The sequence below is a fragment of the Arachis hypogaea genome, chromosome 13 (genome assembly GCF_003086295.3).
Source record: "Arachis hypogaea cultivar Tifrunner chromosome 13, arahy.Tifrunner.gnm2.J5K5, whole genome shotgun sequence".
In the NCBI taxonomy this organism is placed as follows: domain Eukaryota; kingdom Viridiplantae; phylum Streptophyta; class Magnoliopsida; order Fabales; family Fabaceae; genus Arachis; species Arachis hypogaea.
The window spans coordinates 33,814,791-33,837,235 of NC_092048.1; the positions used below are offsets into that span (position 1 = coordinate 33,814,791).

Genomic DNA, 22,445 nt, shown 5'->3' on the forward strand with positions numbered 1-22,445 from the left:
GAAAATTCCTATTCTAGATGCTTCTTGTGGTCTTGATTGGTTGATAATTGTGGGCTTGCTTGCTTAAGCTTTGAAGTAGACTTGAGGGAGAAGTGAGTCAAGTTGAGGTCCAGGTGCTAAAGTTAGTGCTAAAGTTAGCCACACTAACGCTACAAGTGTGGCGTTAGTGCTAAAGTTATTGTGGCTAACGTTGCACTTGCTGCCCAGTTGGTGTTTTTGGGGCTTAAAAGATGCCTCTTGTTTGTGCTCCAATTTCATGCCCACTATAGAGTATTATATATCGTTGGAAAGCTCTAAATGTCAGCTTTCTAATGCAACTAGAATCACCTCAATTAGATCTCTATAACTCAAGTTATGCTCCTTTGAAGTGGACATGGTCGCTGGCATAGTCGCTAGCATTAATGGAAAACGTGAGTCCCGATAACGCTAGCGACCAGGGGCTTAATATTTCCAGGTTCTGGAGCTCAAAATCAATGTCCACCCCATACTATTATATATTTTTGGAAAGATCTGGATGTCTACTTTCCAACGCCTTTGGAAGCGCATCATTTGGAGCTCTACAACTCGAGTTACACTTCTTGGAAGGTGAAGAGGTCAGTTGGCCTTAATACAGGTTGATACCATGTTCATCATTGCATTTTCGGGGCAGGTTTTCTCCCTCAAATTTAGTGTCAACCATGTAGTGCCATATATTCTTGGAAAGCTCTAGAATCCTATTTTCCAATGCTACTGGAATCACCTCATTTAGAGCTTTGTGGCTCAAGTTATGCGTGTTTGAAGAATGCATGGTTAGGCTGCCAGGTGGGACTTTTGCCCACGTTAACTACCACGTTAACTTAGTTAACGTGGAAGTTAACGTGGGTCTTTTTGCTTCGCCAATGTTAGTGGAACTCACCTTTTCCACTAACGTTGGCGTTCCCCTTTCCTTCCACGTTAGTTCCCACGTTAATCTCACTAATGTGGGTCTTCTAGCCTTCGCAAACGTTAGTGGCACTCTCTTTTTCCACTAACGTTGGCATATACCCCTTTTGCAAGCGTTATTGGGGCTCACCTTCCCCATTAACGTTGCTTGGTGCCTTTTGTCCCTACGTTAGAGTTCACGTTAGTGTAGCTAACGTGACTCTTAACGTGGGCCTTCCTTGCTATCGTTCCATGCTCTCCTTCTTCAAAGTTAATGCCACTAACTTTTCTCCCTAATGTTGGGGCTTTCCTTCCTTCCACGTTAGTGCCCACGTTAGTGTAACTAACGTAGCCACTAACGTGGCTCTTCTCTTCTTTTTTTGGCCTGAAATCAATCAAACAAAGTGCATCAAAGTCTTTCTCTTAATCATGGGATCATGCATCATCCAATTTATCATATAATTCATGCAAAATTCTCATGAAATCATGTAAAGTGCACAATGTATGCTTGAATCAAGATGTAAGTGAATATCTACCCAAAACTCGCTTATTTTCTAAGAAAATGCATGAAACTACCTTAAAAACAGTAAAGAAAAGGTCAGTGAAACTGGCCAAAATGCCCTGGCATCAAGCGTTGGATGAATTCCAACCATCCTCTAGCTAAGGATTTGAGGTCAAGCCTTCTTAGTTGAATGGGCTTGCCTTGGGAATCCCTTTTCCATTGTGCTCCTTCCACACAGATGTCTGAGAGCACTTGATCCAGTCTTTGATCAAAGTTGACTTTTCTAGTGTAAGGATGTAGGTCTCCTTGCATCAAAGGCAAGTTGAACGCCAACCTCACACTTTCCGGACTAAAGTCCAAGATTCTCCCTCAGACCATGGTGCTCCAATTCTTGGGATTTGGATTCACACTAATGTCATGATTTTTTGTGACCCATGCATTAGCATAGAACTCTTGCACCATTAAGATCCCAACCTTTTGGATGGGATTGGTTAGGACTTCCCAACCTCTTCTCTGAATCTTTCTTTGGATTTCCGGATACTCGTTCTTCTTAAGCCTAAAAGGGATCTCAAGGATCACCTTCTTCTCTGCCACTACTTCATAGAAGTGGTCCCAGTGGGCTTTGGTGATGAATCTCCCCATCTCCCAAGATTTGGAGGTGGCGGCTATGGCCTTTTCTTTCCTCTTTCTAGAGGGTTCTCCAACCTTGGGTCCCATAAGTGGTAATGGAAAGTAAAAAGTAATGCTTTTCCCACACCAAACTTAAAACCTTTGCTCATCCTCGAGCAAAAATAAATAAAAGAGAAGAATGGAGTAAAAGAAGAAGAAAATAGATGGAGATAGAGGGAGAGAAGGAATTCGGCCAAGGGGGCTTTAGAGTGTATGAAGTGTGAGTATGAAGGGTTAGTAAGAGGGGGTATTTATAGAAGTGGGCTAGGTTAGGGTTCAGTCATGGGTGGGGTAATTGGGAGGAAAATTTTATTTTGAAGTGGGTGGGGGTTGGTTAGAGTTATGATGGTTTTGAAAAAGTGATATGGATGTGATTGGGCTAGGGTTTATAGGAAAGAGTGTATGGGGAAGTGTGAAAAAGAAGAGTGAATAAGTGGGGTAGGTAAAGATGCTGTGGGACCCACTGGTCCTGAAAGGCTAGGGAATTCAGATTCCCTGCCCTTCTTCATGGGCGTTGAACGCCCAGCACTATGCTATTGGCTGGTGTTCAACGCCAGCAAGTCTACCAATTTAGGCGTTGAACGCCCAACCAGTGCTCCCAGGCTGGCGTTCAACGCCAGCAAGACACTCTATCCAGAGTGGTCTGTTTTCATTGCTGAACCTTTCTGTCTCTGTTCTAATTGCTTCACATGATCATGAACCTAAAGAAATAACTAAAGAAAAACAAAGTTAAAAAATTAGAGGAAATAACTAAATAGGGTTGGGTTGCCTCCCAACAAGCGCTTCTTTAACGTCACTAGCTTGACGGTTAGCTCCTTACGGAGAATCATATGAGCTCAGAATTTCACCTCTTACAATGAACTTTCTTCCTGTCTTCTCATGAATGAGCTCCACATGCTCTAGAGACAGGACACGACTCACTGTATGTGGTATGACTGATTTTTTGGTGAAGACAACTCTCATGCCAGGTGAGAGGCCTTCAGTGGGGACTTTCTTGTCCGTCCAGCCTTTAGGTACTTTCTTTTTAGTACCTTTGCTCACAGTGCTTGTTGATGGCTGCCCAACTCTAAACTTAGAATTGATGTTTGGGGGATCAGTAAAGCTTTGCACTGAAAGAGAAGGTTGGAACACTAAGTATTGCACAGTTATCTCTCTTTTTTCAGAGGGAGAGTTGGGGTGAGGCATCTTGAATAAGATGTGATCCTCCCCTAGTTGTAAAATCAGTTCTCCCTTAGCTACATCAATGATAGCATTGGCAGTGGCTAGGAAAGGTCTTCCAAGGATGATGGATTCATCCTCATCTTCCCCAGTATCTAGGATTATAAAATTTACAAGGATGTAAAGGTCTTCAACCTTTACCAACACATCCTCTACTAAGCCATATGCTTTCTTCATTGATTTGTCTGCCATCTCCAGTGAGATATTTGCAGCCTGTACCTCAAAGATTCCCAAATTCTCCATCACGGAGAGTGGCATGAGATTTATACTTGACCCTAGGTCACACAGAGCCTTCTCAAAGGTCAGGGTGCCTATGGTGCAAGGAATTAGGAAGCGTCCGGGATCCGGAAGCTTCTGAGGTAGCTTCTGCTGAACCAAAGCATTGAGTTCTTTGGTAAGCACTGGAGGTTCTTTCTCTAAAGATTTTGTGCCAAATAGCTTGGCATTAAGCTTCATGAGAGCTCTTAGGTACCGAGCAACTTGCTCTTCCCTAGTGTTTTCATCCTCATCAGAGGATGAGTATTCATCAGAACTCATGCACTGCAAGAGTGCATGCAAGGGAATCTCTATAGTCTCTACATGAGCCTTGGCTTCCTTTAATTCTTGGATAGGAATTTCTTCAGTGGGTGCTAAACACTCAGTAGGTAAGCCATTACTGGCGTTAAATGCCAGTTCTGGTGGTTGTTTAGGCATTGAACGCCCATCATGCATCCCTTCACTGGCGTTCAACGCCAGTTCCTTTGCCAAGTTGGGCGTTGAACGCGCAATAAGACCTTCCTTACTGGCATTCAACGTTAGATTCCCTGCCAGTTTGGGCGTTGAACGCCCAGTGAGGGATTTCTCACTGGCATTCAATGCCAGCTTTGATGCCCGTTTGGGCGTTGAACGCCCAGTGAGGTATTCCTCACTAGCGTTCAACGCCATCTGAGTTTCTCTAGATTTGGCCTCATCCTCAGTGGTGATGGCCTTGCACTCTTCTCTTGGGTTTACTTCAGTGTTACTAGGAAGAGTATCAGGAGGAGTCTCAGGGATTCTCTTGCTCAGTTGACTAACTTGTACCTCCAAATTTCTAATGGAGGACCTTGTTTCAGTTATGAAACTATGAGTGGTCTTAGAGAGGTTGGAGACTATAGTTACTAAGTCAGAAAGGCTCTGCTTAGGAGTCTCTATATTCCCTTGAGAAGATGGGAATGGTGGCCTGTTGTTGAACCTATTCTGGGTTCTTCCACCTTGATTATTATTGAAGCCTTGCTGAGGCTTCTATTGATCCTTCCATGAAAGGTTAGGATAGTTCCTCTATGAGGGATTGTAGGTGTTTTCATAGGATTTTCCCATGTAATTCACCTCTTCCATGGTGGGTTGGTCAGGATCATAAGCTTCTACTTCAGATGAAGCTTCTTGAGTGCTGTCAGCTGCAGCTTGCATTCCAGTCAAATGCTGAGAGATCATATTGACCTGCTGGGTCAAGATCTTGTTCTGAGCCAATATGGCATTCAGAGTGTCAACTTCAAGAACTCCTTTCTTTTGAGTTGCCCCATTATTCACAGGATTTCTCTCAGAAGTGTACATGAATTGGTTGTTTGTAACCATCTCAATGAGTTTTCTTGCTTCTGCAAGCGTTTTTTTCAAGTGGGATGATCCACCTGCAGAGCTGTCCAATGATATTTTGGACATCTCAGAGAGACCATCATAGAAGATACCTAGGATAGACTATTCTGAAAGCATGTTAGAATGACATCTCCTGATCAGTTGCTTGTATCTTTTCCAAGCTTCATAGAGGGATTCACTTTCTCTTTGTCTGAAGTTTTGAACTTCCACTCTGATTTTGCTCATCTTTTGAGAAGGAAAGAACTTGGCTAAAAAAGCATTGACCAACTTTTTCCAAGAGTCTAAGCTTTCTTTAGATTGAGAATCCAACCATATTTTAGCTTTATCTCTAACAACAAAGGGAAAGAGCATAGGTCTGCAGACCTCAGGATCCACTCCATTGGTCTTGACAATGTCACAGATTTGCAAGAATTCTGATAGGAATTGGTGTGGATCTTCCAGTGGAAGAGAGAGTAATTGAGGCTTAAGCTCAAAGTTGTTAGCTCTAATGAAAGGTATGGAGATACTTCTTCCATAGAAATCAGAGGTTGGTATGGTGTAGTCACTAAGAACCTTTCTTGCATCTCCTCCATTTTTAGCATTGTTTGCCATGTCTTCAGCTTCTTGTTCGAAATTTTCTGAGAGGTTTCTTCTGGAGTGTTGTACTTTAGCTTGTTGTAAATGTCTCCTTAGAGTTTTCTCAGGTTCAGGATCAAGTTTAAAGAGAGTTTCTTTATCTCTATTCCTATTCATAAACAAGAAAAAGAAGATAAGAAAGAAGAAGAATGGGAGCTCTATGTTCAAGAACAGAGGACTCCTTGTGAGATGTGAAGAAGAAAGAAGAATGATGATAGAGAGAAGAGAGAAAGAATTCAGCTTTGAGGAGATAAGAATTCGAAAATTAGAAGTAAAAAGAGAAAATATTTTTGTTCTTATTTTTATTTATTAATTAAATTTGAAAATAAAACTAATTAACTAAAAAGATTTAAAAATTAAATAATGAATTTTCGAAAAAGAAGAGAGAGAAAGAGAGAAGATATTTTCGAAAATTAGAAGAGAGAAGAATTAGTTAGGAAGTTTTGAAAAAGAAGAAAAAGAAAACAAGTAACTAATTAAGAAAAGATTTGAAAACAAGATAGGATATAAGATTAGAAAATATTTGAATTTAAAATTTAAAATTTGAAAAAATCTGAAAAATATTTGATTTTGAAAATTGAAATTGGAAAAGATAAGATAAGAATTTGAAAAGATTTGAAAAAGATAAGATTTAAAATTTGATTTTTGAAAAGATTTGATTTTGAAATAAGATAAGTTAAGATTTTTTAATTTTAAAGAAAGATAGAAAGATAGGACATTAATTTGAAAAAGATATCATTTTTGAAAAGATTTGAATTTGAAATTTAAAACTAAGATAAGATAAGATAATGATTTTGAAATCAAAATTTGAAAAATTTGTTGCTTTTTTCAAAAATTGAGATAAAGATAAGAAAAGATATTTTATTTTTTTGATTTTTGAATTTAATGAAGAAAGAGAAAAATAACAAAAAGACACCAAACTTAAAATTTTTAGATCTAAGACACCTAGAATTCGAAAATTGCAAAGAAAAATACAAAGAGACACCAAACTTAAAAATTTTAAAATCAAAACAAGAAGAAAAACAAGAATACTTTGATGATCAAGAAGAACTCCAAGAACAAAACTTAAAGAATTCAAAGAAAATAAAAAACATGCAAAGGACACCAAACTTAAAAATTTTGAAAACCAAAGACACCAATTTCGAAAATTTTAAAAGAAAAGACACAAGAAGACACCAAACTTAAAGATTGATACAAGATTTAAACAAAAGACACTAATTTTGAAAATTTTTGGAAAGAAAGACAAGAAATTCGAAAATTCAACAAGAACAAGAATAAAAGACTCAAACTCAAGATCAAGATTAATAAAGAAAAGAAAAAAATTTTGATTTTTTCATTTTTTCGAAAAAGAAAAATAAAAGACTCAAACAAAATTAAAAACAGTACCTAATCTAAGCAACAAGACAATCTGTTAGTTGTCCAAACTCAAACAATCCCCGGCAACGGCGCCAAAAACTTGGTGCGCGGAATTACACTTCGCACAACTGAATCAGCAAGTGCACTGAGTCGTCCAAGTAATACCTGAGTGAGTTAGGGTCGATCCCACGAGGATTGTGATTTGAAGCAAGATATTATTATCTTGTAGATCTTAGTTTGGCGGATAGAAAAGTTAGTTGGTTATTTAAAGCGCATACAAGAAAAATAAAGAAAACGTTACTCGGTTGATGGTGAATGCAATGATAAGAAGATGGTTAAGGCTTGGAGATGCTCTGTTCTTCTGGATTAATTCGGTTTCACTGTCTCCTCCAACTGTGAATGATTTTTCTATGGCAGGCTGTATATGATCAACGCCTTTCTTGAGAGGTCGCCAATTCTCCTCTAGAGCTAAACCCCAGGGTTAGTGTTGATCCAGTCTGATTGAGGGTGAAGCTCCTGCAGTTTATTCCCCTTAGTGATCCTACTCAAAACGCAACAGACAAGGTCGAATCTTCTGGATCAAAGAATGCTGCGCCTTTGGTTCTAGCCTCTACCACAAAGACTCTAATCTCCCCATACCTCGGCTGAACTGGTGTCTCGAGAAGTCCCCAACGAAGTCGTGGATTAGCTGTCTAAGAGATGTATAATCAATCTAGTGGTTCATCATTGTCCGATGAAAGACTCACTCTGAACCCATGTAGAATGAGATAACCTTGTGCCAGTTCAACGCTTTCATAAGGATGAAGAACGAAGATACATCTTAGAATAGAGAATCAAACACGAATTGAAGTAGAACAATAATACTTTATTAATCCATAAAACTCAGTAGAGCTCCTCCCCTCAACCTAGGAGGTTTAGAGACTCATACTGATACAAAATACAATGTGAAATACGAAAATATGCTAGAAGTGTTCGGAGAAATTAGTTCCTCCCTAAAAGTATAAAAGTTCTCAAATAAATACTAGACTAATGACTAAGGATTACATAAGAAGGGAAAAACAGTCTTTTAGTGTAAAAATCCACTTCCGGGGCCCACTTGGTGAGTGTTTGGGCTGAGCCTTGAGTGTCTCCACGAGCTAGGGTGGCTCTTTGGCGTTGAACACCTGCTTGGGGGTCCTTTTTGGGCGTTGGAACGCTGGCTACTCCCTTGTGGGCATTGGACGCCTGAACTGGGGCAGATGGCTGGCTTTAAATGCAAGTTTTTGGCCTTCAATTCTGAAGCAAAGTATGGAATATTATATATTTCTAGAAAGCCCTAGATGTTAGCTTTCCATAGCCATTGAGAACGCTCCATTTGGACTTTTGTAGCTCCAGAAAAGCTCCTTCGAGTGCAAGGAGGTCAGATCCTGACAGCATCTGCAGTGCTTTCTCTGCCTCTGGATCAGACTTTTGCTTTAGCTCCTCAATTTCAGCCAGAAAATACCTGAAATTGCATAAAAATATACAAACTCAAAGTAGAATCCAAAAATATGAAATTTACTCTAAAACCTATGAAAACTTAATAAAATGTAAATAAAACATACTAAAAACTATATGAAAATGATGCCAAAAAGCGTATAAAATATCTACTCATCACAAGGCTAGAAGAAGCGTGCAACACGTTAGTGAAGGGCGTGCTGCATGCCAAGGAAGAGCAACCCTAGGTCCAAGCCAAAAGTGGGCATGCAGCATGCCGATGCTGGGCGTGCCACACGCCCAAGAAGGACACTTCCAGGGGCCAACTTTGTAGTGGCGTGCTACACACCAATGCTGGGCATGCCACACGCCAAGGTTGCACACTCTCAGGGATTGAAATTTGGTAGCGTGTCACACGCTAATCTTAAAGGGAGTGCCATTCCTATACACCTTCGAAGCCTCCTCCAAGACATGAATAAAGAGCGTGCAACACGCTAATTCTGGGTGTGCCACATGCCCAAGAAGAATACTCCCAGGGATTAGCTTCAGGGTGGTGTGCAACACGCCAGTGAAGGGCGTGCCAAACGCCTTCGAAGACTCCTCCAAGCTAAAAGTTGGCATGCAACACGCTAGGCTTGGGCATGCCACATGCCAAGATAAAATGCCCCAAGGTTGAAACTTTTGGTGACGTGCCACACGCCCATATCCACAAGCCCAATCACCAAGTGACAAACCCATGATGCTGAAGAAGTGAACCACCAAGTTTTGAACAGGAATTACAAGGAGAATTGAAGATTAATTGAGGAAGTTTTGGTTTGATTTTGTTTTAATGAAGTTTGAATTTAAATTCTAGGTTTTTGTTTTAGGATTTAGTATAAAAGGTTCCTGAAAACACTTGTTCGGGGCTTTCGGTCATTTTTCAATTATTAATTTTGTTTATAGCACATCATGAGCGACTAATCTCTTTTGTTAAGATTAGAAGTTTTGTTGATTCTTATAGATTAATGTTATCGCTTTTCTATTCTTGATTTATGCATTGATGTTTTCTTAAGAAATAAGTTTTCGTTCTTCATCACAAGGATTTGAATATATTGGAAAATAGTTTGAATTTGAATAAAATTCTATATTCATCTTGGAAAAGTTGTTTGTTATAATTAAGCTTGAAAACTTCTTCTCATGATTCTCTGAGTTTTGAAACTAGCTTGATAAGTGACATCAAATCAACTAGGGTTAAGGGTTAAGAATTGTGTGGTTTTTAAATCAGTAAACGGGATTAATCTCATTTCTTAAATAATTGACTAAGAAATTATTAATTAATTAGGTTAAAGATAAATTGAATCACCAAAGAATTAGGATTTGTTAACTAAGATTCACCGTAAAATACATCTTTGCGTAATTAAGGTAGAAAGTGAAAAGTATTTATCTTGAAAGTCTCAGCATCTCTTAAACCTTAACATTTTACTTTTATGACTTTCTCTACTCATTCACCGCTACCTTTATTTATATTTTTGTTTTAGTATTTAATTCATCACAATTCATGCTTTTGATTGTCTAACTAGAATTATTAATTAACCAGTGCTTACTTAGTCCGTTAATCCTCGTGGGAATGATAACCTACTTACTGTGGTATTACTTGATACAATTCGATGCACTTGCCGAGTTGTGGTGTTGAAAAACTCTGCATCATGTTTTTGTGCTGTTGCTGGAGATTATTTAAGATTAATAACAAACTAGTTAATTGCTTACCTAGATTAGACCTTTTTCTTCTTTTTGATATTTACCTCATTGGAAATTCCCTTCACGTTGACATAGGGAATTCCCCTTTGTTCTTGGTGTTTTAGTGTTTATGTAGGACAACCAAGAGCAAGAGCCTCTCCAGTTCGATCCTAAAATTGAACTAACCCTCTGGTGATTGAGAAAGCAAGCTAGAAACAAGAGAGTTGTAGAAGAAATTGAAGAAGATTTAGAGAGAAACATGGTAGACAATAAAAATAACAATTCTAATACCAATTCTAGGAGGACTGTAGGGTATTCACTAAGCCCACTTCTGGGAATTGTGGGAGCAGTATAGTAGCACCCACTATAGAGGCAAACAACTTTGAATTGAACCCTCAACTCATCACCTTAGTGCAATAAAATTGCCTATTCAATAGGAGTCCTCAAGAAGATCCTAATTTGTTCATCTTCAGTTTCTTGCAAATTTATGACACAGTCAAATCTAATAGCATCTCTGCTGAAGCTTATCGATTGAGGTTGTTCCCATTCACTATAAGGGATCGAGCCAAGCAGTGGCTGAAAACTCAACCAAAGGAGAGCATAGCAACATGAGATGATTTAGTCAATAAGTTCTTGACCAAATTTTTTCTACCGTAGAGGTTGGCAAAGCTGAGACATGACATCCAAACTTACGTGCAGAAAGATAGAGAACCCCTTTATGAACCTTGAGAGAGGTATAAAGAGATGTTGAGAAAGTGTTCCTGGATATGTTTGCTAATTGGGTTCAACTCCAAAATTTTTATGATGGGATCACTCTTACTTCAAGGAATTCATTGGACTCCTCATCTAGAGAATCTTTGCACATGAAGACAACTGAAGAAGCCTTGAAATTAATTGAGATAGTGGCCAACAATCAATATTTATATTCCTCTGAAAGAGCCATGAAGAGAGGAGTGATGGAATTCGACACATTGGACACTATTCTAGCACAAAACAAGGCTATGTCTTTGTAAATCAGTACACTCACTAAGCAACTTGGACACATGCAAGTCTTCGTAGTGGGAACACAGGGTATCACCTATAACATGGGAGGAGAAGTCCATCAAAGTAAAGTTTCTGAGTTACTTAATCATGATCAACCCTCTGTTGAACAAGTGAATTACATGGAAAACTCTTCTAGGCTACACAATGACCCATTCTCTAAGACTTACAACCCTGGATGGCAGAACCACCCTAATCTTGGATGAAAAAATCAAAATCAAAGAACCAGTAACTTCAACAACTTCAATAATTCTCACCAACTACAAACACCTCCCACACAACCCTCTCAAAACCCACAAAAGATCACCCTGCTAGAGAATGCCTTAGAAAAACTCACTCAACACACCTCTATATTCATCCAACAAACCTCCAGCTTCATGCAAGAAACTAGAGCCAAATTAAAAAATAAAAAAGCTTCCATCTAAAATTTAGAAGTGCAAGTGGGCCAACTTGCTAAATAATTTGCTGAGAAATCCACAACTTATTTTCCCAGTGACACCATTCTAAATCCAAGAGAAGAATGTAAGGTCATTAACTTGAGAAGTAAAAAGGTGGTGGGTAAAGAAGCCAACAACAGTGACAAGCAAATTGAGAAAGACATGGAGGAATCCCATCATGAGGAAACACATGTCCCTGTCTCTCTAATTCCAACTCCACAAAAAAAGCTCCTAAGAAGCCAAAAGTACAAGAATACAAGCCTAGAATCCAATTTCCTCAAAGGCTACAAAAAAAGACTAAGGACAAGCAATTCTCTAAGTTCTTAGAAGTTTTTAAAAAGTTACAAATCAATATTCCCTTTGCTGAGGAATTTGAACAAATTCCATTGTATGCTAAATTTATAAATGAGTTAATGGCAAAGAAGAGAAACCGGAAAGAGGATGAAATGGTGGTTCTCACAAAAGAATGTAGTGCAATAATACAAAAAAATTTGTCCCAGAAATTGAAAGATCTTGGGAGTTTTTTCATACCTTGCACAATTGGTGAAATAACTATTGAAAGTGCTCCCTATGACTTGGGAGCTAGCATTAATTTGATGCATCTCTCTCTCTCTAATGAAAAAGATGCAAATTGAGGACGTCAAACCCACAAGAATATCACTCCAACTTACTGATCGTTCCATCAAATTTCCACACAGAGTTGTTGAAAACTTGTTGGTTAAAGTGGAAAAATTCATCTTTTCTACTGACTTTATTATTCTTGACATGAAGGAGGATACCAATGCTTCTATAATCTTGGAAAGGCCATTCCTTTCTACTGGGAGATCACTAACTGATGTGGAAAAAGGAGAGCTAACTTTGAGAGTTCATAATGAGCACATGGTGTTTTCAAAGCATACAACATCCTAGTGATTCAGAGAATTGCATGAAGATTGACTTACTTGATCCATTAATACATGAAGTTCTTGAGGAGGAGTGGTGCGCAGAAATTGTGATTACACTTTAATTATGTAAAATTCATCGCTCTTTCTTTCCCTGGTAATGGCGCCAAAAAACATGATGCCAATACCATGGTTCACAACTTCGCACAACTAACCAGCAAGTGCACTGGGTCGTCCAAGTAATACCTTACATGAGTAAGGGTCGAATCCCACGGAGATTGTTGGTATGAAGCAAGCTATGGTCACCTTGTAAATCTCAGTCAGGCAGATATAAATTGATAATGGTGTTTTCGAAAACAATTAATAAAACAGGGATAGAAATACTTATGTAAATCATTGGTGAGAATTTCAGATAAGCGAATAGAGATGCTTTCGTTCCTCTGAACCTCTGCTTTCCTGCTATCTTCATCCAATCAGTCTTACTCCTTTCCATGGCTGGCTTTATGTGATACATCACCACTGTCAATGGCTACTTTCGGTCTTCTCTCGGGAAAATGATCCAAATGCCCTGTCACGGCACGGCTAATTGTCTGGAGGCATCACCCTTGTCAATGGTTTCATCTTATCCTCTCAGTGAAAATGGTCAACGCACCCTGTCACGGCACGGCTATTCATCTGTCGGTTCTCGATCCTGCTGGAATAGGATTTACTATCCTTTTGCGTCTGTCACTACGCCCGGCAATCGTGAGTTTGAAGCTCGTCACAGTCATTCAATCATTGAATCCTACTCGGAATACCACAGAAAAGGTTTAGACCTTCCGGATTCTCTTGAATGCCGCCATCATTCTAGCTTACACCACGAAGATTCCGATTAAGAGATCTAAGAGATACTCATTCAATCTAATGTAGAACGGAAGTGGTTGTCAGGCACGCGTTCATAGGGAATGATGATGATTGTCACGTTCATCACATTCAGGTTGAAGTGCGAATGAATATCTTAGAAGCGAAATAAGATGAATTGAATAGAAAATAGTAGTACTTTGCATTAATCTTTGAGGAACAGCAGAGCTCCACACCTTAATCTATGGAGTGTAGAAACTCTACCGTTAAAATTACATAAGTGAAAAGTCCAGGCATGGCCGAATGGCCAGCCCCTCTGATCTAAGAACCAGGCGTCCAAAGATGACTAATACAATAGTAAAAAGTCATATTTATAATAAACTAGTCACTAGGATTTACAGAAGTAAGTAATTGATGCATAAATCTACTTCCGGGGCCCACTTGGTGTGTGCTTGGGTTGAGCTTTAACTTTCCATGTGCAGAGGCCATTTGTGGATTTGAACGCCAGGTTTTGATCCATTTCTGGCGTTCAACTCTGGTTTTTGATCCCTTTCTGGCGCTGAACTCTAGAATTGGGCAGAGAGCTGGCGTTGAACGCCAGTTTGCGTCATCTAAACTTGGGCAAAGTATAGACTATTATATATTGATGGAAATCCCTGGATGTCTACTTTCCAACGCAATTGGAAGCGCGCCATTTTAAGTTCTGTAGCTCCAGAAAATCCATTTTGAGTGCAGGGAGGTCAGAATCCAACAGCATCAGCAGTCCTTCTTCAACCTTTGAATCTGATTTCTGCTCAAGTCCCTCAATTTCAGCCAGAAAATACCTGAAATCACAGAAAAATACACAAACTCATAGTAAAGTCCAGAAATGTGAATTTAACATAAAAACTAATGAAAACATCCCTAAAAGTAACTAGATTCTACTGAAAACATACTAAAAACAATGCCAAAAAGCGTATAAATTATCCGCTCATCACAACACCAAACTTAAATTGTTGCTTGTCCCCAAGCAACTGAAAATCAAATAGGATAAAAAGAAGAGAATATACTATAAATTCTAAACTATCAATGAAACATAGCTCCAATCAGATGAGCGGGACTTATAGCTTTTTACCTCTTGAATAGTTTTGGCATCTCACTCTATCCATTGAGGTTCAGAATGATTGGCTTCTATAGGAACTCAGAGTTCAGATAGTGTTATTGGTTCTCCTAGTTCAGTATGATGATTCTTGAAAACAGCTTCTTTATGAGTCTTGGCCGTGGCCCTAAGCACTTTGTTTTCCAGTATTACCACCGGATACATAAATGCCACAGACACATAACTGGGTGAACCTTTTCAGATTGTGACTCAGCTTTGCTAAAGTCCCCAATTAGAGGTGTCCAGGGTTCTTAAGCACACTCTTTTTTTGCTTTGGACCTTGACTTTAACTGCTCAGTCTCAAGTTTTCACTTGACACCTACACGCCACAAGCACATGGTTAGGGACAGCTTGGTTTAGCCGCTTAGACCAGGATTTTATTCCTTTAGGCCCTCCTATCCACTGATGCTCAAAGCCTTGGGATCCTTTTTATTTGCCCTTGCCTTTTGGTTTTAAGGGTTATTGGCTTTTTGCTCTTGCCTCTTGGTTTTAAGAGCTTTTGGCTTTTTCTGCTTGCTTTTTCTTTTTCTTTCTATTTTTTTTCGCTATTTTTTTCTGCAAGCTTTGTTCTTTGCTGCTTTTTCTTGCTTCAAGAATCATTTTTATGATTTTTCAGATTATCAAATAACATGTCTCCTAGTCATCATTCTTTCAAGAGCCAACATATTTAACATTCTTAAACAACAACTTCAAAAGACATATGCACTGTTCAAGCATTCATTCAGAAAACAAGAAGCATTGTCACCACATCAATATAATTAAACTAAGTTCAAGGATAAATTCGAAACTCATGTACTTCTTGTTCTTTTGAATTAAAACATTTTTCATTTAAGAGAGGTGATGGATTCATAGGACATTCATAACTTTAAGGCATAGTTTCTAACTACTAATGATCATGTAATGAAGACACAAACATAGATAAGCACATCACATAGAAAACGAAAAACAAAAGAAATAAGAACAAGGAATGAATCTACCTTAGTGATGGTAGCGTTTCCTTCTTGAGGAACCAATGATGTCCTTGAGCTCTTCTATGTCTCTTCCTTGTCTTTGTTGCTCCTCCCTCATTGCTTTTTGATCTTCTCTTATTTCATGAAGGATGATGGAGTGCTCTTGATGTTCTACCCTTAGTTGTCCCATGTTGGGACTTAATTCTCCTAGGGAGGTGTTGATTTGCTCCCAATATTTATGTGGAGGGAAGTCCATCCCCTGAGGTATCTCAGGGATCTCTTGATTTGCAGCCACATATTCTACCACTGAGCTATAGTCCCTTGAGATGAATCTTTCCATCTCCCATGACTCAGAGGTGGAAGCAATTGTCTTCTCTTTCCTCTTTCTTGAGGTTTCTCTGGCCTTAGGTGCCATTAATGGTTATGAAAAAACAAAAAAGCTATGCTTTTACCACACCAAACTTAGAATGTTGCTCGCCCTCGAGCAAAAGAAGAAAGAATAGAAGAAGAAGAAGAAGATATGGAGGAGATGGAGGGATGTGTATATTCGGCCATATGGGTGGGATTGGGTGGGAAAGAGATGTTTAATTTTGAAGATAAGTGGGTGTATGGATGTGAGTGGTAAATGGAAAACAGAAGGGATGACCATGAATGGAGAGAGAGAGGGTGAGAAGAAGTGAGTGGAAGTAGGTGGGGATCCTGTGGGGTCCACAGATCCTGAGGTGATCCTGTGAGGTCCACAGATCTTGAGGTGTCAAGGCATTTACATCCCTGCACCAATTTAGGCATGCAAAATGCCCTTGCACACAACTCTGGGCGTTCAGCGCCAGGTTGGTACCCATTTTGGGCGTTCAACGCCCATTTGTTGCCATTTCTGGCGTTGAACGCCAGAACCATGCTTGTTCTGGGCGTTCAGCGCCAGGATGCTGCCCATTTTGGGCGTTCAGCGCCAGAACCATGCTCTATTCTGGCGTTGAACGCCAGACAGATGCTCCTCCAGGGTGTGATTTTTCTTCTGCTGTTTTTGATTCCGTTTTTGATTTTTTTGTTTATTTTGTGACTCCACATGATCATGAACCTATAAAGACATATAACTAAGAAAAATATAGTTAGATAAATAGAAATTGGGTTGCCTCCCAACAAGCGCTTCTTTAATGTCAATAGCTTGACAGTGGGCTCTCATGGAGCCTCACAGATGTTCAGAGCATTGTTGAGACTCTCCAACACCAAACTTAGAGTTTGGATATGGGAGTTCAACACCAAACTTAGAGTTTGGTTGTGGCCTCCCAACACCAAACTTAGAGTTTGACTGTGGGGGCTTTGTTTGACTCTGCTTTGAGAGAAGCTTTTTCTGCTTCCTCTCCATGGATGCAGAGAGAGATCCTTGAGTTGTAAACACAAGGTTGTCCTCATTCAATTGAAGGATTAATTCTCCTCTGTCCACATCAATCACAGCTCTTGCTGTGGCTAGGAAAGGTCTTCCTAGGATGATGGATTCATCCTCTTCCTTCCCAGTATCCAGGACTATGAAATCAACAGGGATGTAAAGGTCTTCAACCTTTACTAACACGTCCTCTACTTGTCCATATGCCTGTTTTCTTGAATTGTCTGCCATCTCTAATGAGATTTTAGCAGCTTGCACCCCATAGATTCCCAGTTTTTCTATTACAGAGAGGGGCATGAGGTTTATTCCTGAACCAAGGTCACACAGAGCCTTAAAGATCATGGTGCCTATGGTACAAGGTATTATGAACTTTCCAGGATCCTGTCTCTTCTGAGGCAATGTCAGTTGATTCAGATCACTTAGTTCATTGATGAACAAGGGAGGTTCATCTTCCCAAGTCTCATTACCAAATAATTTGGCATTCAGCTTCATGATTGCACCAAGAAACTTGGCAGTTTGCTCTTCAGTAACATCCTCATTCTCTTCAGAAGAGGAATACTCATCAGAGCTCATGAAGGGCATAAGGAGGTTCAATGGAATCTCTATGGTCTCTAGATGAGCCTCAGAGTCCTTTGGTTCCTCAGAGGGAAGCTCCTTATTGGTCACTAGACGTCCCAGGAGGTCTTCCTCCTTGGGATTCATGTCCTCTCCTTCCCTTACAGGTTCGGCCATGGTGCTTATGTCAATGGCCTTGCACTCTCCTTTTGGATTCTCTTTTGTATTGCTTGGGAGAGTACTAGGAGGGATTTCAGTGATCCTTTTACTCAGCTGGCCCACTTGTGCTTCTAAATTTCTAATGGAAGACCTTGTTTTATTCATGAAACTCACAGTGGCCTTAGATAGATCAGAGACTAAGTTTGCTAAGCTAGATGGATTCTGCTCAGCATTCTCTGTCTGTTGCTGAGTGGATGATGGAAAAGGCTTGCTATTGCTAAACCTGTTTCTTCCACCATTATTAAAGCCTTGTTGAGGCTTTTGATCCTTCCATGAGAAATTTGGATGATTTCTCCATGATGAGTTATAGGTGTTTCCATAAGGTTCACCTAAGTAATTCACCTCTGCTATTGCAGGGTTCTCAGGATCATAAGCTTCTCCTTCAGAAGATGCCTCTTGAGTACTGTTGGATGCAGCTTGCATTCCATTCAGACTCTGAGAAATCATATTGACTTGCTGAGTCAATATTTTGTTCTGAGCCAATATGGCATTCAGAGTATCAATCTCAAGAACTCCCTTTTTCATAGGCGTCCCATTATTCACAGGATTTCTTTCAGAAGTGTACATGAACTGGTTATTTGCAACCATGTCAATGAGTTCTTGAGCTTCTGCAGGCGTTTTCTTTAGGTAAATGGATCCACCTGTAGAGGTATCCAATGACATCTTAGATAACTCAGACAGATCATCATAGAATATTTCTAGGATGGTCCATTCTAAAAGCATGTCAGAAGGACACTTTTTTGTCAGTCCTTTGTATCTCTCCCAAGCTTCATAGAGGGATTCACCTTCTTTCTGTCTGAAGGTTTGAACATCCACTCTAAGCTTGCTCAGCTTTTGAGGAGGAAAGAACTTGGCTAGGAAAGCCTTGACCAGCTTATCCCAAGAGTTCAGGCTATCCTTAGGTTGAGAGTCCAACCATACTCTAGCTCTGTCTCTTACAGCAAAAGGGAAAAGCATGAGCCTGTAGACTTCAGGATCTACTCCATTAGTCTTAACAGTATCACATATCTGCAAGAATTCAGTTAAGAACTGAAAAGGATCTTCAGATGGAAGTCCATGAAACTTGCAGTTCTGTTGCATCAGAGAAACTAGCTGAGGTTTTAGCTCAAAATTGTTTGCTCCAATGGTAGGGATGGAGATGCTTCTTCCATGTAAATTGGAATTAGGTGCAGTAAAGTCACCAAGCATCCTCCTTGCATTATTATTATTTTCGGCTGCAATCTCCTCTTCTTGTTTGAAAATTCCTAACAGGTGCTTACTGGTTTGTTGTAATTCAGAGTCCTTTCAGGTTTTGGATCTGCTTCAACAAGAATATTCTTGTCTTTGCTCCTGCTCATATGAAAAAGAGGAAACAGAAAATAATAATAATAATAATAATAATAGGGATCCTTTTTACCACAGTATAGATGTCCCTGTGTGAGTAGAAGAAAAGAAGGAGATGAGAGAGAAAGAGAATTTTCGAAAATGATTTTTGAAAAAGAGTTAGTGATTTTCGAAAATAGTTTTTGAAAAGTGTTAGAAATTTTTCGAAAATTAAAATAAAAAATAATTAGTTAATAAAAAAAAGAATTTTTGAAAAAGGGGGAGATATTTTTTCGAAAATTAGAGAGATAGAGAGTTAGTTAGGTAGTTTTGAAAAAGATAAGAAACAAACAAAAAGTTAGTTAGTTAGTTGAAACAAATTTTGAAAATCAATTTTGAAAAGATAAGGAGTTAGGAAGTTAGAAAAGATATTTTGAAATCATATTTTTGAAAATGATAAGATAAGAAGATATTTTTGAAAAGATATGATTGAAATTAGTTTTTGAAAAAGATTTGATTTTTAAAATCACAATTAATGACTTGATTCACAAGAAATCACAAGATATGATTCTAGAACTTAAAGTTTGAAACTTTCTTAACAAGTAAGTAACAAACTTGAAATTTTTGAATCAAAACATTAATTGGTTTTCGAAAATTTGATATAAAAATAAGAAAAAAATTTTTTAAAAAATATTTTTATAATTTTTGAAAATAACTAAGAAAAATGAAAAAAGATTTGATTTTTGAAAAAGATTTTGAAAAAGATAAGATTTTCAAATTGAAAATTTGATTTGACTCATAAGAAACAACTTGATTTTAAAAATTTTGAAAAAGTCAATCCAAATTTTCGAATTTGATGAGAGAAAAAGGGAAAGATATTTTTTTGATTTTTGAATTTTTTTTATGAGAGAGAGAAACATGAAAATGATGCAATGCATGAGAATTTTAGATCAAAACATGTGATGCATGCAAGAATGCTATGAATGTCAAGATGAACACCAAGAACACTATGAAGATCATGATGAACATCAAGAACACATTTTTGAAAAATTTTTTTAATGCAAAGAAAACATGCAAGACACCAAACTTAGAATTCTTTAATGCTTAGACATAAAGAATTCAGGAATGCATATGAAAAACAAGAAAAGACACAAAACATGCAAATGCAAAGATCAAACAAGAAGACTTACCAAGAACAACTTGAAGATCATGAAGAACACTATGAATGCATGAATTTTCGAAAAAAATGCAAGATGCACATGCAATTGACACCAAACTTATAATATAACTCAAGACTCAAACAAGAAACAGAAAAATATTTTTGATTTTTATGATTTTCTAATTTTTTTTGGATTTTTTTTTCGAAAATTATTTGTAAAAGAAAAAATAAGGATTCCAAAATTTTTAATATGAATTCCAGGAATCTTGCCATGTTAGTCTAAAGCTTCAGTCCAGGAATTAGACATGGCTCACTAGCCACCCAAGCTTTCAATGAAAGCTCCGGTCCAAAACACTAGACATGGCCAATGGCCAGCCAAGCTTTAGCATGTAAATCAGGAACAACAGCAGGTGGATTAACAACAACTAGCTTGCTCTTGATAACAAATTGCAAACCTCAGTCCAAATGAATTTAGACATGGCTTTACAGCCAGCCAGGCTTCGCATGCTTCGTGAAACACTAGAATTCATTCTTAAAAATTTTGAATAAAAATATATATATTTTTTTGAAAACATTTTTATTTTTTTCGAAAACAGGTGAGAAAATTATGAAATATTTTTGAAAAATTTTTGAAAAGAAAACAAAAAGAAAATTACCTAATCTGAGCAACAAGATGAACCGTCAGTTGTCCAAACTCGAACAATCCCCGGCAACGGCGCCAAAAACTTGGTGCGCAGAAATTGTGATTACACTTTAATTATGTAAAATTCATCGCTCTTTCTTTCCCTGGTAATGGCGCCAAAAAACATGATGCCAATACCATGGTTCACAACTTCGCACAACTAACCAGCAAGTGCACTGGGTCGTCCAAGTAATACCTTACGTGAGTAAGGGTCGAATCCCACGGAGATTGTTGGTATGAAGCAAGCTATGGTCACCTTGTAAATCTCAGTCAGGCAGATATAAATTGATAATGGTGTTTTCGAAAACAATTAATAAAACAGGGATAGAAATACTTATGTAAATCATTGGTGAGAATTTCAGATAAGCGAATAGAGATGCTTTTGTTCCTCTGAACCTCTGCTTTCCTGCTATCTTCATCCAATCAGTCTTACTCCTTTCCATGGCTGGCTTTATGTGATATATCACCACTGTCAATGGCTACTTTCGGTCTTCTCTCAGGAAAATGATCCAAATGCCTTGTCACGGCACGGCTAATCGTCTGGAGGCATCACCCTTGTCAATGGTTTCATCTTATCCTCTCAGTGAAAATGGTCAACGCACCCTGTCACGGCACGGCTATTCATCTGTCGGTTCTCGATCCTGCTGGAATAGGATTTACTATCCTTTTGCGTCTGTCACTACGCCCGGCAATCGCGAGTTTGAAGCTCGTCACAGTCATTCAATCATTGAATTCTACTCGGAATACCACAGACAAGGTTTAGACCTTCCGGATTCTCTTGAATGCCGCCATCATTCTAGCTTATACCACGAAGATTCCGATTAAGAGATCTAAGAGATACTCATTCAATCTAATGTAGAACGGAAGTGGTTGTCAGGCACGCGTTCATAGGGAATGATGATGATTGTCACGTTCATCACATTTAGGTTGAAGTGCGAATGAATATCTTAGAAGTGAAATAAGATGAGTTGAATAGAAAACAGTAGTACTTTGCGTTAATCTTTGAGGAACAGCAGAGCTCCACACCTTAATCTATGGAGTGTAGAAACTCTACCGTTAAAATTACATAAGTAAAAGGTCCAGGCATGGCCAAATGGCCAGCCCCTCTGATCTAAGAACCAGGCGTCCAAAGATGACTAATACAATAGTAAAAAGTCCTATTTATAATAAACTAGTCACTAGGGTTTACAGAAGTAAGTAATTGATGCATAAATCTACTTCCGGGGCCCATTTGGTGTGTGCTTGGACTGAGCTTTAACTTTCCATGTGCAGAGGCCATTTGTGGAGTTGAACGCCAGGTTTTGATCCATTTCTGGCGTTCAACTCTGGTTTTTGATCCCTTTCTGGCGCTGAACTCCAGAATTGGGCAGAGAGCTGGCGTTGAATGCCAGTTTGCGTCATCTAAACTTGAGCAAAGTATGGACTATTATATATTGATGGAAATCCCTGGATGTCTACTTTCCAATGCAATTGGAAGCGCACCATTTTGAGTTCTGTAGCTCCAGAAAATCCATTTTGAGTGCAGGGAGGTCAGAATCCAACAGCATCAGCAGTCCTTCTTCAACCTCTGAATCTGATTTCTGCTCAAGTCCCTCAATTTCAGCCAGAAAATACCTGAAATCATAGAAAAATACACAAACTCATAGTAAAGTCCAGAAATGTGAATTTAACATAAAAATTAATGAAAACATCCCTAAAAGTAACTAGATTCTACTGAAAACATACTAAAAATAATGCCAAAAAGCGTATAAATTATCCGCTCATCAAGGAGCCACTTGACAATGTATTAGATAGCTCTCAACCTCCACACATGGAAGG

At 38.7% G+C, this 22,445-nt stretch overlaps 1 non-coding gene across 1 annotated transcript; it reads left to right on the forward strand.

The window, feature by feature from the left end:
* The first annotated feature begins 18,201 nt into the window (after nt 1–18,201).
* Nucleotides 18,202–18,309, forward strand: LOC112739973 (small nucleolar RNA R71). Its single transcript, XR_003170906.1, has one exon. It is a non-coding gene; the product is annotated as a small nucleolar RNA R71 (small nucleolar RNA).
* Nucleotides 18,310–22,445: the final 4,136 nt, after the last annotated feature.